This window comes from Crinia signifera, unplaced genomic scaffold, assembly GCF_055691185.1.
Source record: "Crinia signifera unplaced genomic scaffold, ASM5569118v1 HAP2_SCAFFOLD_91, whole genome shotgun sequence".
In the NCBI taxonomy this organism is placed as follows: Eukaryota; Metazoa; Chordata; class Amphibia; order Anura; family Myobatrachidae; genus Crinia; species Crinia signifera.
In genome coordinates this window covers 360,732-373,529 of record NW_028142827.1, presented here as the reverse complement: position 1 = coordinate 373,529, position 12,798 = coordinate 360,732, and the positions used below count along the sequence as shown (strand labels likewise).

The 12,798-nt window shown below is 54.2% G+C and overlaps 1 long non-coding RNA gene across 1 annotated transcript; it reads right to left on the bottom strand.

Annotated features, from left to right (window-relative positions):
• Positions 1-1,863: 1,863 nt before the first annotated feature.
• Positions 1,864-11,093, bottom strand: LOC146056810 (uncharacterized). The gene is made up of 3 exons (XR_014469415.1): positions 10,958-11,093; positions 10,431-10,546; positions 1,864-2,276 (listed from the first exon to the last, which is right to left on the bottom strand). It is a non-coding gene; the product is annotated as an uncharacterized LOC146056810 (long non-coding RNA).
• Between the last annotated feature and the right edge of the window lie 1,705 nt (positions 11,094-12,798).

Genomic DNA, 12,798 nt, shown 5'->3' with positions numbered 1-12,798 from the left:
CCCTCCCCCATAGCCCTGCAGGTGACAGCCTGCTCCCTCCTGTACCACCCCCTCCTTGAAGGTGACATCATGCCCCATACTTCCTCCTCTGCCTGCGAACCCCCCCACCCTTTACAGGTGACAGCACCCCCCCTTTGCCCCTGCAGGTGACCGCATGCTCGCTCCTGTTCCTGCAACACCTCCCCCATTGCCCACCAGCCACTGCAGGTGACAGCACTATACTGCCTCTTAAGGGGCATTGTAGTGACAACAGTGTGTGTGTGTGTGTGTGTGGCCCTATGGAGATTTTGCTGTGGGGCCCACAAGGTTCGAGTTACGCCCCTGCCTAAAACCTTTTCGATCTACTTCTGAACAAGTGCTAATTTTACTGATTTAATGCTTTGAAAATGCAATGAAATTGCCTCGTGTAGGCCCCTTAAAGACCTGTACACACAATGCAATTTCAGCCTTTATCGCAGAAGATATGGTCGCTGTCAAGCAGCTTCCCCCGGCAATCGGCTCTTTCCCCGTGAGACTTCCCCTGGCAGTGTTTTCTTTCATCAGTGACAATCTCTGGTCGCTGATGAAATCAGGACACTGAGCAATATATTGCTCACTAATATATTGCTCCGTGTGTACAATCTGTACAAACCCCATGATGTTAGACAAACCCCATGATTGCAGTTATGAGTGGCTTCATGGGGAAGGGGTGTGGCCACAAAATACCAATTTATATTATGGAGCACAATTGTCTCCAATATTCAAATTACGGCAACAGAGTTCCACATACATAAAATGCCCCCACAGTGCAGGTACTCTGCGGACAGAATACACTCTTCCCGGCATACTGTTTCCTAGGTGGCTGGTACGGCGATGTGGGTGCTGCAGCCGCAAATTAGCAAGTTAATATGGCGGCCCAGCAGCGGGACTCAGGCCCGTGGGTGCTCATCATTTTCCGTGGGTGCTCGGGCCCTTGTGCACCCACAGAATCGGCACCTACAGTATGCACCTGAGCAGCATTTAATTGCAAAGCATGGCCTGTTACTAATCCAAATTTAACCTTTGATTTAAAGAAAAAGAACTTAAGCACACAAAAATAAATCCATTTTGCAAGTTTGCTTAACACTTAATGTTTAAGATATTTGTAAAAAAATGTTTTGAATATATTTGAATAGCAATATCACAGCAAAAGTACATATGAAGTACTACTTTGACAAACTATGACAAATCACATATATCAATATAGAGCTATTACATAATTATAAACGTTTTTATTGAATATGCCTCAATATGTGTATGATTAAGGTACAGATGGAGCCGGTCGCAGCTTTGCAGGGTATGGCGGAAGAATTGCCAGCCGCCATCCCCCGCCAGCCGATCTGCGAAAGGGGATGCGCGCGCGTCCTCTTCCGACGGCGCTTCCCCCGGTATAGCTAGTTTCAACTATACATTCTACAGTATATAAGACAAAATCGTGTATTCAATGTGCAGACACACGGGCGGAGAGGATGGAATTTTTTGGCGAGGAAATGCCATCCTCACGTCCAGCCACCTCACCGCTTTCTACGTTCCAGGAATCTTCGCCGTCAGAGGACGGCGAGGCTTCCCCTAAATGGTGAGGTTCGCTGCAAATGCAGTGAGCCCACCGCATTTTGTGGCAAACCTCACTGTTTTGACAGCCACACTCGCCATTTCCACCTCATCTCAAGGAACAGGCAAGGTGGAAACGGTGAGTGAGGGGGAAGCGTTAAATACTGATGGCAGGCTATCAGCGCTGCTCACCGTATAGTTACCTCTCCCGTATTGAGTACACCCCTTAGTTTCCAGCTAAGAAACTGTTGGAGTTGTAACTAGGTAATAAAAAAAGAGACAACGTACACAATGTGTAGCTATGTAAAGCTTTAATAACTGTCGTTAGCATAACACTTATGGGAGCTATTGAAATGTCTGTATTCCACTTCCTCTTGCATTAATACTCAGTCTAAATAAAGGCTCAGTGGGATTGCGTTGACCTGGCTGGGGATGAGGGTGTTATACCATAGGATGGATATTTCCTCTGTTGGGAAGTAGTATTCATTTGTAGGTATTGAAGAATGCAAATACACTTCAACAGGTGCGATTGCATGTATAGAAGAATCTGTCCTAGGATCAGGAATTTCTAATCTCTGGTTTCCGAGATTTTCAACTTGAGTCGGCCTTCCACTATCCAAAATTTGTCTAAGACTGTAGGTTTTGACAGCAAAGCATGTACAGTATGATGTCACACAGTGACTTTTTATGATTTTTCATTTTTGTTCCTGTAAATGAAACAAAAGCATTGTGATTAAAAAGTACTCCAATTATCTAATAATATTGGGGTTGATTATATTCTTCGCGCTGTGTATACTGCCGGGAGAGAGGTCACAGAGCTATTCTAATCAGCGTAATGCTATATTGGAGAATGCCGGTACTCGTGTGTTTGATCGCTTAAAAGTGCATCGCCACTCTAGTTTTGTCATATTTCTGCTCACAAACTGGGAGGAGTGCAAGCAGAAATCTACTTGTCATTATTGGCAGTCCCTGGAGACTAACCCCCCCCCCCACAGCAAACCAAAGCCCGACCCTCCACCACCAACGCCCCACCGGACTCACCCCATGCCACATCACACCCACACCCCTACCGTCACCCACGCACACCCCCAACTCCTACACCCCCTGCACACACACACCTAAACCACCATTGCACCCATCCCTCCATCACCAAAACAAGAGCACACACACAGCCCCCCCCCCGCACCTCTACTACCTGCAGCACACCCACACCTGCCCCTCACGCACCACCACCAAACACTCTCCCCCACCTGCCGCAACCCCACACCTGCCAATAACCCCCACCCATGGTACAATTGCTCCCTCCCACGGCACCCCCCCAACCCAGACCTCCACAACATGCAGTACCCCTGCACCCAGCCGCACCAACACCGCACACCCCCATTCCCCACGTGCAGTACCCATGCATCCATTCCTCCCCCATACACACCTCCCCCGCTCCCACAGCACACCTCCTCTCAGTCCACCCGTGCACCCCTGCTCCTAACCAACCCACATGGCCCACCCCTGCACCTGCTATTCCACACACAGTATCCCCACACCAACAACTCTCCCACCCACACCACCCCCAAGCACTCTTGCACCCGACCCTCACCCACCGCACCACCACACCTACCCCTCTGCCACCCGCAGCACCCCCATATCCACCACAGGCAACATCGCACCCGCCCCCCTCTCCATCCTGCAGTACACCCACCCCTACATAAAGGGGCTCACAGGTTAAGAGCGCCCGCGATGAATCACCTAGTCTCTTATATATTTGGCTACATCTGTCACTCAAAGTGTGTCTGGAGCTGTAACGCTGGGTTGTGGACTTCCATCTCAATTTAGGATTGTCATCACCTGTTTTAAACAGGGTAATTGATAAGAAAGGTGTTTAAGCACTGGTGATGGTAATCCATAAATTAAGAAGAAAGTCCAGAAACAGAGCAATGTGTCCCTCCTGGAGAGGGTCATGTTGGGAGGTATGCACCTCCCTCCCTCCCTCCCCCCCCTCCCCATTCACGGCATCCCCACGATTATATGGCACATGCAAAACACTGACATGGCTATGGTCGACAATGAAAAAGGTTGACAAGATTTATTTTTCACTTTTTCAATGTTTTCATATTCATTCTCATGTGTCGACATGGACACCAATGAAGTGCCACACTTATGTCAACATTTACATGTGTTGACCTTTCTGTGTTGATTTTTTCTTGTGGCAATTCGCGGCACCCCCGCGACCCCCCTCCCGCGATTTGCAGCACACCCCCCGCAATTCGCGGCACCCCCGGTAACTCCCGCGATTCGCGGCCCCACCCCGTGACACCCCCCCTCCTGCGATTCGCGGCACCCCGCGACCCCCCCTCCCACGATTCGCGCCAACCCCCCGGGCCCCCCCTCCCGCGGTTCACGGTGCCCCCCACGACCCCCCCTCCCGCGATTCCCCACCCCTGCCATTGAGGCACCCCCCCGCCCCCGCGACCCACCCTCCCGCGATTCACTGCAACCCCCCGCGCCCCCCTCCCACAATTCGCGGCACCCACACCCCCCCCCGCGACACCCCCTCCCGCAATTCACGGCATCCACCCACGACCCCTCCTCCCGTGATTCGCGGACACCCCTCACCTCCTATCTCCCCCCCACCCCCGCGCGCGATTCACAGCAACCCCAGGATTAAATGGCACATGCAAAACACTGGCACGGCTATGGTCGACAATGAAAAAGGTTGACATGAGTTTTTGAAGATTTATTTTTCTTTTTTTTTATGTTTTCATATACATTCTCATGTGTCGACATGGACACCGATGAAGTGCCACACTTATGTCAACATTTACATGTGTTGACCTTTCTTTGTTGATTTTTTCTTGTGGCAATTCGCGGCACCTCCCGCGATTTGCAGCACACCCCCCGCAATTCGCGGCACCCCCGGTAACTCCCGCGATTCGCGGCCCCACCCCGTGACACCCCCCCTCCTGCGATTCCAGGCACCCCGCGACCCCCCCTCCCACGATTCGCGCCAACCCCCCGGGCCCCCCTCCCGCGGTTCACGGTGCCCCCCACGACCCCCCCTACCGCGATTCCCCACCCCTGACCCCCCCTCCTGTCATTGCGGCAAACCCCCGCCCCCGCGACCCACCCTCCCGCGATTCACTGCAACCCCCCGCGCCCCCCCTCCCACAATTCGCGGCACCCACACCCCCCACCCCCCGCAATTCACGGCATCCACCCACGACCCCTCCTCCCGTGATTCGCGGACACCCCTCACCTCCTCCCTCCCCCCCACCCCCGCGTGCGATTCACAGCAACCCCAGGATTAAATGGCACATGCAAAACACTGGCACGGCTATGGTCGACAATGAAAAAGGTTGACATGAGTTTTTGAAGATTTATTTTTCTTTTTTTTTAATGTTTTCATATACATTCTCATGTGTCGACATGGACACCGATGAAGTGCCACACTTATGTCAACATTTACATGTGTTGAACTTTCTGTGTTGATTTTTTCTTGTGGCGATTCGCGGCACCCCCGGCGACCCCCCTCCCGCGATTTGCAGCACACCCCCCGCAATTCGCGGCACCCCCGGTGACTCCCGCGATTCGCGGCCCCACCCCGTGACACACCCCCCTCCTGCGATTGCGGCACCCCGCGACCCCCCTCCCACGATTCGCGCCAACCCCCCGGGCCCCCCCTCCCGCTGTTCACCGTGCCCCCCACGACCCCCCTACCGCGATTCCCCACCCCTGACCCCCCCTCCTGTCATTGCGGCAAACCCCCGCCCCCGCGACCCACCCTCCCGTGATTCGCTGCAACCCCCGCGCCCCCCCCCTCCCACAATTCACGGCATCCACCCACGGCAGCACCCCTAAGCCCCTCTTTAGTCCCCCGTATACTCACACACCCCTATCACTACCCAGCTTCCTGCTCTCCTGAACCGTAACTTCCACCACTGGGGAGTCGCTGACAATGTTTTGCCCACATGCCCCTATCATGCCTCATAGCCCAGCCTCCTGCTCTCATGCACCCGAACTCCCACCCAGTAGGAGGAGACACTGACTAAGGGCCACCATACTGTACTGCCACGCTGGACCCTCACCCACTGGCAGAAGCTGCACAGTATCTCCCACCCTCCTCTTTAGTCTCCCTTGTGCCCACACACCCCTATCACTACCCAGCCTCCTGTTTTCCTGTGTCGTGACCTCCACCAGTGGGGAGCCGCTGACTCAGAAACACCCTACTATACTATTGCACACACACACCTAAACAACACGAACACACAGCCCCCCCCCCCCCCCACACCCACAAATGTCACTGTACCATCCACACTATCAATGTACATCTTACTCTGTAACCGCTTTTTAATTAAACAAAACAATACACACACCTTCCACATCATATGCTCTCTATTTAACACATTTCACCTATAACTCAAGTTGCAATACAGGCATCTTTCATACAATTCTAACCATCTTTCTCATATGCAAATGTTCACAAATTAAGGGGGCGCAGCCCCTTACGACGGTGTGAAGAGCGCCCGTAGGGCGCGATGAATCACCTAGTATATAATATTCACCTTGTGCGTTTTTTTAAACACAGAAATGACAGAAGGTCGATGCCAGCCTAAGGTTGACATGGGCATGGTCGACAAGTTATTCAGGTAAGACCAAATGCAAGATTTGTAGAGGGGCGTTTCCAGGATAGATTATATATTACAATACTAGGTGATTCATCGCGCCCTACGGGCGCTCTTCACACCGTCGTAAGGGGCTGCGCCCCCTTAATTTGTGAACATTTGCATATGAGAAAGATGGTTAGAATTGTATGAAAGATGCCTGTATTGCAACTTGAGTTATAGGTGAAATGTGTTAAATAGAGAGCATATGATGTGGAAGGGGGTGTGTTTGTTTTGTTTAATTAAAAAGCGGTTACAGAGTAAGATGTACATTGATAGTGTGGATGGTACAGTGACATTTGTGGGTGTGGGGGGGGGGGCTGTGTGTTCGTGTTGTTTAGGTGTGTGTGTGTGCAATAGTATAGTAGGGTGTTTCTGAGTCAGCGGCTCCCCACTGGTGGAGGTCACAACACAGGAAAACAGGAGGCTGGGTAGTGATAGGGGTGTGTGGGCACAAGGGAGACTAAAGAGGAGGGTGGGAGATACTGTGCAGCTTCTGCCAGTGGGTGAGGGTCCAGCGTGGCAGTACAGTATAATGGCCCTTAGTCAGTGTCTCCTCCTACTGGGTGGGAGTTCGGGTGCATGAGAGCAGGAGGCTGGGCTATGAGGCATGATAGGGCATGTGGGCAAAACATTGTCAGCGACTCCCCAGTGGTGGAAGTTACGGTTCAGGAGAGCAGGAAGCTGGGTAGTGATAGGGGTGTGTGAGTATACGGGGGACTAAAGAGGGGCTTAGGGGTGCTGCCGTGGGTGGATGCCGTGAATTGTGGGAGGGGGGGGGCGCGGGGGTTGCAGCGAATCACGGGAGGGTGGGTCGCGGGGGCGGGGGTTTGCCGCAAAGGACAGGAGGGGGGGTCAGGGGTGGGAAATCGCGGTAGGGGGGTCGTGGGGGCACCGTGAACAGCGGGAGGGGGGGCCCGGGGGGTTGGCGCGAATCGTGGGAGGGGGGGTCGCGGGGTGCCGCAATCGCAGGAGGGGGGGTGTCACGGGGTGGGGCCGCGAATCGCGGGAGTCACCGGGGGTGCCGCGAATTGCGGGGGGGTGTGCTGCAAATCGCGGGAGGGGGGTCGCCGGGGGTGCCGCGAATCGCCACAAGAAAAATCAACACAGAAAGTTCAACACATGTAAATGTTGACATAAGTGTGGCACTTCATCGGTGTCCATGTCGACACATGAGAATGTATATGAAAACATTAAAAAAAAAGAAAAATAAATCTTCAAAAACTCATGTCAACCTTTTTCATTGTCGACCATAGCCGTGCCAGTGTTTTGCATGTGCCATTTAATCCTGGGGTTGCTGTGAATCGCACGCGGGGGTGGGGGGGAGGGAGGAGGTGAGGGGTGTCCGCGAATCACGGGAGGAGGGGTCGTGGGTGGATGCCGTGAATTGCGGGGGGTGGGGGGTGTGGGTGCCGCGAATTGTGGGAGGGGGGCGCGGGGGGTTGCAGTGAATCGCGGGAGGGTGGGTCGCGGGGGCGGGGGGTTGCCGCAATGACAGGAGGGGGGGTCAGGGTGGGGAATCGCGGTAGGGGGGGTCGTGGGGGGCACCGTGAACCGCGGGAGGGGGGGCCCGGGGGGTTGGCGCGAATCGTGGGAGGGGGGGTCGCGGGGTGCCTGGAATCGCAGGAGGGGGGGTGTCACGGGGTGGGGCCGCGAATCGCGGGAGTTACCGGGGGTGCCGCGAATTGCGGGGGGTGTGCTGCAAATCGCGGGAGGTGCCGCGAATTGCCACAAGAAAAAATCAACACAGAAAGGTCAACACATGTAAATGTTGACATAAGTGTGGCACTTCATCGGTGTCCATGTCGACACATGAGAATGTATATGAAAACATTAAAAAAAAGAAAAATAAATCTTCAAAAACTCATGTCAACCTTTTTCATTGTCGACCATAGCCGTGCCAGTGTTTTGCATGTGCCATTTAATCCTGGGGTTGCTGTGAATCGCGCGCGGGGGTGGGGGGGAGGGAGGAGGTGAGGGGTGTCCGCGAATCACGGGAGGAGGGGTCGTGGGTGGATGCCGTGAATTGCGGGAGGGGGGGTCGCGGGGGGGGGTGTGGGTGCCGCGAATTGTGGGAGGGGGGCGCGGGGGGTTGCAGTGAATCGCGGGAGGGTGGGTCGCGGGGGCGGGGGGTGCCTCAATGGCAGGGGTGGGGAATCGCGGTAGGGGGGGTCGTGGGGGGCACCGTGAACCGCGGGAGGGGGGGCCCGGGGGGTTGGCGCGAATCGTGGGAGGGGGGGTCGCGGGGTGCCGCGAATCGCAGGAGGGGGGTGTCACAGGGTGGGGCAGTGAATCGCGGGAGTTACCGGGGGTGCCGCGAATTGCGGGGGGTGTGCTGCAAATCGCGGGAGGGGGGTCGCGGGGGTGCCGCGAATTGCCACAAGAAAAAATCAACACAGAAAGGTCAACACATGTAAATGTTGACATAAGTGTGGCACTTCATTGGTGTCCATGTCGACACATGAGAATGAATATGAAAACATTGAAAAAGTGAAAAATAAATCTTGTCAACCTTTTTCATTGTCGACCATAGCCATGTCAGTGTTTTGCATGTGCCATATAATCGTGGGGATGCCGTGAATGGGGGGGGGGGGGATGGAGGGAGGGAGGTGCATACCTCCCAACATGACCCTCTCCAGGAGGGACACATTGCTCTGTTTCTGGACTTTCTTCTTAATTTATGGATTACCATCACCAGCAGTGCTTAAACACCTTTCTTATCAATTACCCTGTTTAAAACAGGTGATGACAATCCTAAATTGAGATGGAAGTCCACAACCCAGCGTTACAGCTCCAGACACACTTTGAGTGACAGATGTAGCCAAATATATAAGAGATGGGTGGGGGTAGATCCCTTAATAGGGAGAACGCTCACCACACAGCACTCCAAGGTCTTTCAGAGTCAGTGATGACTGTTTATTGCAACGTTTTGGAGCACACATATACACACATATGGGGGTATGGTAAATGTTGGCTATGGTGCTACGGAGAATGAGCCAAAATTCACATTATGCGACAGTAAGAATGAAGGGACAGCGATTATGACAGCGAGGATGCAGGGACAGAGATCATGAAATCAGGGGACACAGGGTCAGAGAGCTTGACAGTGGGGATGCAAGGCAGAGAAAATGCACTATAGGGCAGAAAAGAAGCACTATAGCAGGCTATTTACTTTGCCAGCCTACCATGGGTCCAGCAGCGGTGGGGATGAAAGCCGGGCATAGCCTACAGGGTGTCATTGAGAGAAAGGGAGAGAGACAGGGAGAAATAATTATATAGAGAGAATGTCAGGGGAGAGAAGGGGTATCAGGGAGAGACATGGAGTAAGAGGGTGTCAGGTAGAGAGAAGGGGAGAAACGGAGTAAGAGAGGGTGTCAGGGAAAGAGATGGAGAGAGAGAGAGAATGATAGGGTGTCAGAAAAGAGAAAGGGGGAGAGAGAATAAGTGAGAGATACAGAGAGAATCAGGGAGAGACAGGGAGTAAGACAGAGAGAGTGTGTTTCAAGGTGAAAGACAACGTCAGGTAGAGACTGAGAGAAAGGAGAAATGTGGGGAAGGTGGTGGGGTGGAGAGCTTTAAAGGGGAAGAGAGCAGGGGAGAGAAAAAGGGGAGAGGGGGAGAGCGGAGGAGGGGAAGCAGAGGAGAGGAGGAATAAAGGGGAGCAGAAGAGGGAGAGCGGAGGAGAGGAGGGGGTAGCGGTGGAGGATAGTAGGAAGTTGAGCAGAGGAGAGGATAAAGCAGACATAGGAAAGCAGGAGAGGGGGTGAGGAGGGGAAGTGAAGGAGTGGAGGAGAGGTAGTGAACAGAGGAGAGGAGAAGGGAAAGCAGTGGAGGGGTTGAGGAGTAGCGGGGGAGGAGAGGAAGCAGAGGAGAGGTGGTGGGAAAGGAGAGGAGGAGGGGGAGCGGAGACGGTGGTGGGGGAGCTGAGGAGCGTTGGAGAACGGAGAGTAGGAGCAGACAAGAGGAGGAGAGGAGGCGTGGAGGATGAGTGAAGAATGGAGAGAAGGGGAGGGGGTGCGGAGGAGAGGAGGTAAGCAGGAGGGAAGCAAAGGAGAGGAGGAGTGGAGATGTTGGGGGAGCTGAGGAGGAGGGGAGAATGGAGAGCAGGAGCAGACAAGAGGAGCAGAGGGGGAGAGGAGTAGATAGGGGAAGGAGGAGGTGTGGAGGAGTGAGGAAGGGAGCGCAGTGCAAGCCAGCGCTGTGTACCTCCTCTCAGGATCAGCAGCGATGGTAGCGATGGTTTTTCTGCCCCTGCTCCCAGGTCTGCAGCACTCTCTCTCCTCGGTGCTAGTCATCTCCTCCTGGACAAGGTCACCGGCAGTCTGAGAGAGAGAAGTGTGGGGAAATTGGTGAGGAGGAGAAAGATAGAGGGGAAAGAGAGAGCAGGATGGGAAGTGGAAGAAAGAGTGGGATAAGTGAAGAAGGAGCAGAAGAGTGGAGGCAGAGGACAAGGAGCAGAATATAGGAAACGTACGAGGAGGGGAAGGAGAGGAGGGAGCGGAGGATGGAGAGTAAATTGAGGAGGAGGTGGGGGAGATGAGGGAAGGAGAAGGAGGAGTGGAAGGGAAGGAGAGGAGAAGGGAGAGCAAGAACGGAGGAGGGAAAGTGAAGGAGAGGAGGAGGGGAGCATAGGAGAGGGAGAGGTGAAGCAGAGAAGGTAGAGCAGGAGAGGTGGTGAGGAGGTGTGGAGAAAGAGTGGAGAAGGGAGAGCAGTATACGCAGGCGCAGTGTACCTCTTGTCATCGGCGCTGAATGCTACATGATCAGCAATGGAATGCCGGGTTTTCTACCCCTGCTCATGGGTCTGCTGCATTCTCTTTCCCAAGTGCTAGTCATCTTATCCTTCATCTTCCCGGCGCTGGGTCTTCTTTTCCTGCACCCCACAGCTGGGTCCCTGGCAGTCCGAGAGAGAGAGAAGAGAGAGAAGAGGGGGAGAGGAGAGGAGAGGAGAGGAGAGGAGAGAGAGAGAGAGAGAGAGAGAGAGGTGTGGGGAAATTGGTGAGGAGGAGAGAGATAGAGGGGAAAGAGAGAACAGGGGAGAGGAGGGGGATAAGGGAAGAAGGAGCGGATGAGTGGAAAGAGGAGAGGGGGCAAAGGAGCGGAAGAGGAGAGGGAGCAGAATAGAGGAAGCGGAGGAGGAGGGGAAGCAGAGGAGAGGAGGGGGGATCGGAGGATGGAGAGTAGATGAGAAGATGGTGGGGGAGCTGAGGAAAGGAGGAGAGGGAAAGGAGGAGAGAAGAAAGGAGAGCAGGAGCAGAGGAGGGAAAGTGAAGGAGAGGAGGAGGGGGAGCAGAGGAGAGGGGGTGAGGAGGATGGGAAGTGGAGGTGTGGAGAAGGAGCGGAGAAGGGAGAGCAGTATACACAGGTGCTATGTACCTCTTGTCATCGATGCTTCATTCTACATGATCAGCAGTGATGGAAACACCATGTTTTCGGCCCCTGCTCATGGGTCTTCTGCACTCTTTTTTCCCCAGTGCTAGTCATCTCCTCCTGCTCCAACTCCATGGCGCCGAGTCTTCTCTTCCTGCACCCCAGCACGGGGTCACCGGCAGTCTGAAAGAGAGATAGAGAAGTGTGGGGAAATTGGTGAGGAGGAGAGAGATAGAGGGGAAAGAGAGAGCAGGGGAGAGGAAGATAGGGTTTGTGGAGGAGGGGGAAGTGGAGGAGAGGAGGGGGATCAGAGAAGAAGGAGGTGAGGAGGAGGGGGGGCAGAGGAGGATGGGGAGCAGAGTAGAGGAAGAGTTAGAAGGGAGAGCAGAAGAGCAGTGGAGGGGGAGAGGGGGTGCGGAGGAGGGAAGCATAGCAAAGGAGGAGGGGAAGCAGAGGAGGGGAATCGGAAGAGAAGGAGGTGGTAAGGGAGCGAGGATTCAGTATGAAATCCCGGCGGTCGGGATCCCGGCGTTCAAAATCCCAACGCCGGAATCCCGACCGCCAAAATCCCGACAAGGGGGGGACGTGGATCGCTTGCCACGGTGGTGAGGGAGCGAATATATACACACATATACATATATACACACACAGATGGCGCCATCAATTTTATTTTAAACAAACAAAATAACAGAAGGGGGGACATTATGGTGTTACCGTGTACCTAAAACATATTTAAAAGGTATGCCTTAACCCAGTGGTGTCAAAGTCACGGCCCTCCAGCTGTTGTGGAAGTACACATCCCTACATGCCCTGCCACAGATTTTATATAATGGATCGCTAAAATCTGTGGCAGGGCATGCTGGGAAGTGTAGTTCCACAACAGCTGGAGGGCCATGAGTTTGACACCACTGCTAAACCCCTTAATGCCCATTACATGTAATCACAACCCACCACCTAGCATCATGCCACACCTCTTCCCTTAGCCCAAAGCAGATTAATCTTGCACCTCCTCTCCCCTCCCTCGCCCCCCCCCCCCCCCCCAAGACATACTCTTCGCCAGTCGTGACAGAAGAGTGCACTCACATAGAATCGGTCGCAGGTGGGGGTACTGCAGCATCTGTCGGATAGGGCACCTCTCTCCTCCTCAGCGTCGTTCCCAGCAGCGTTGGGCTCTGTTCTCTGCCGCAGCGCCCTGGGGGCGGAG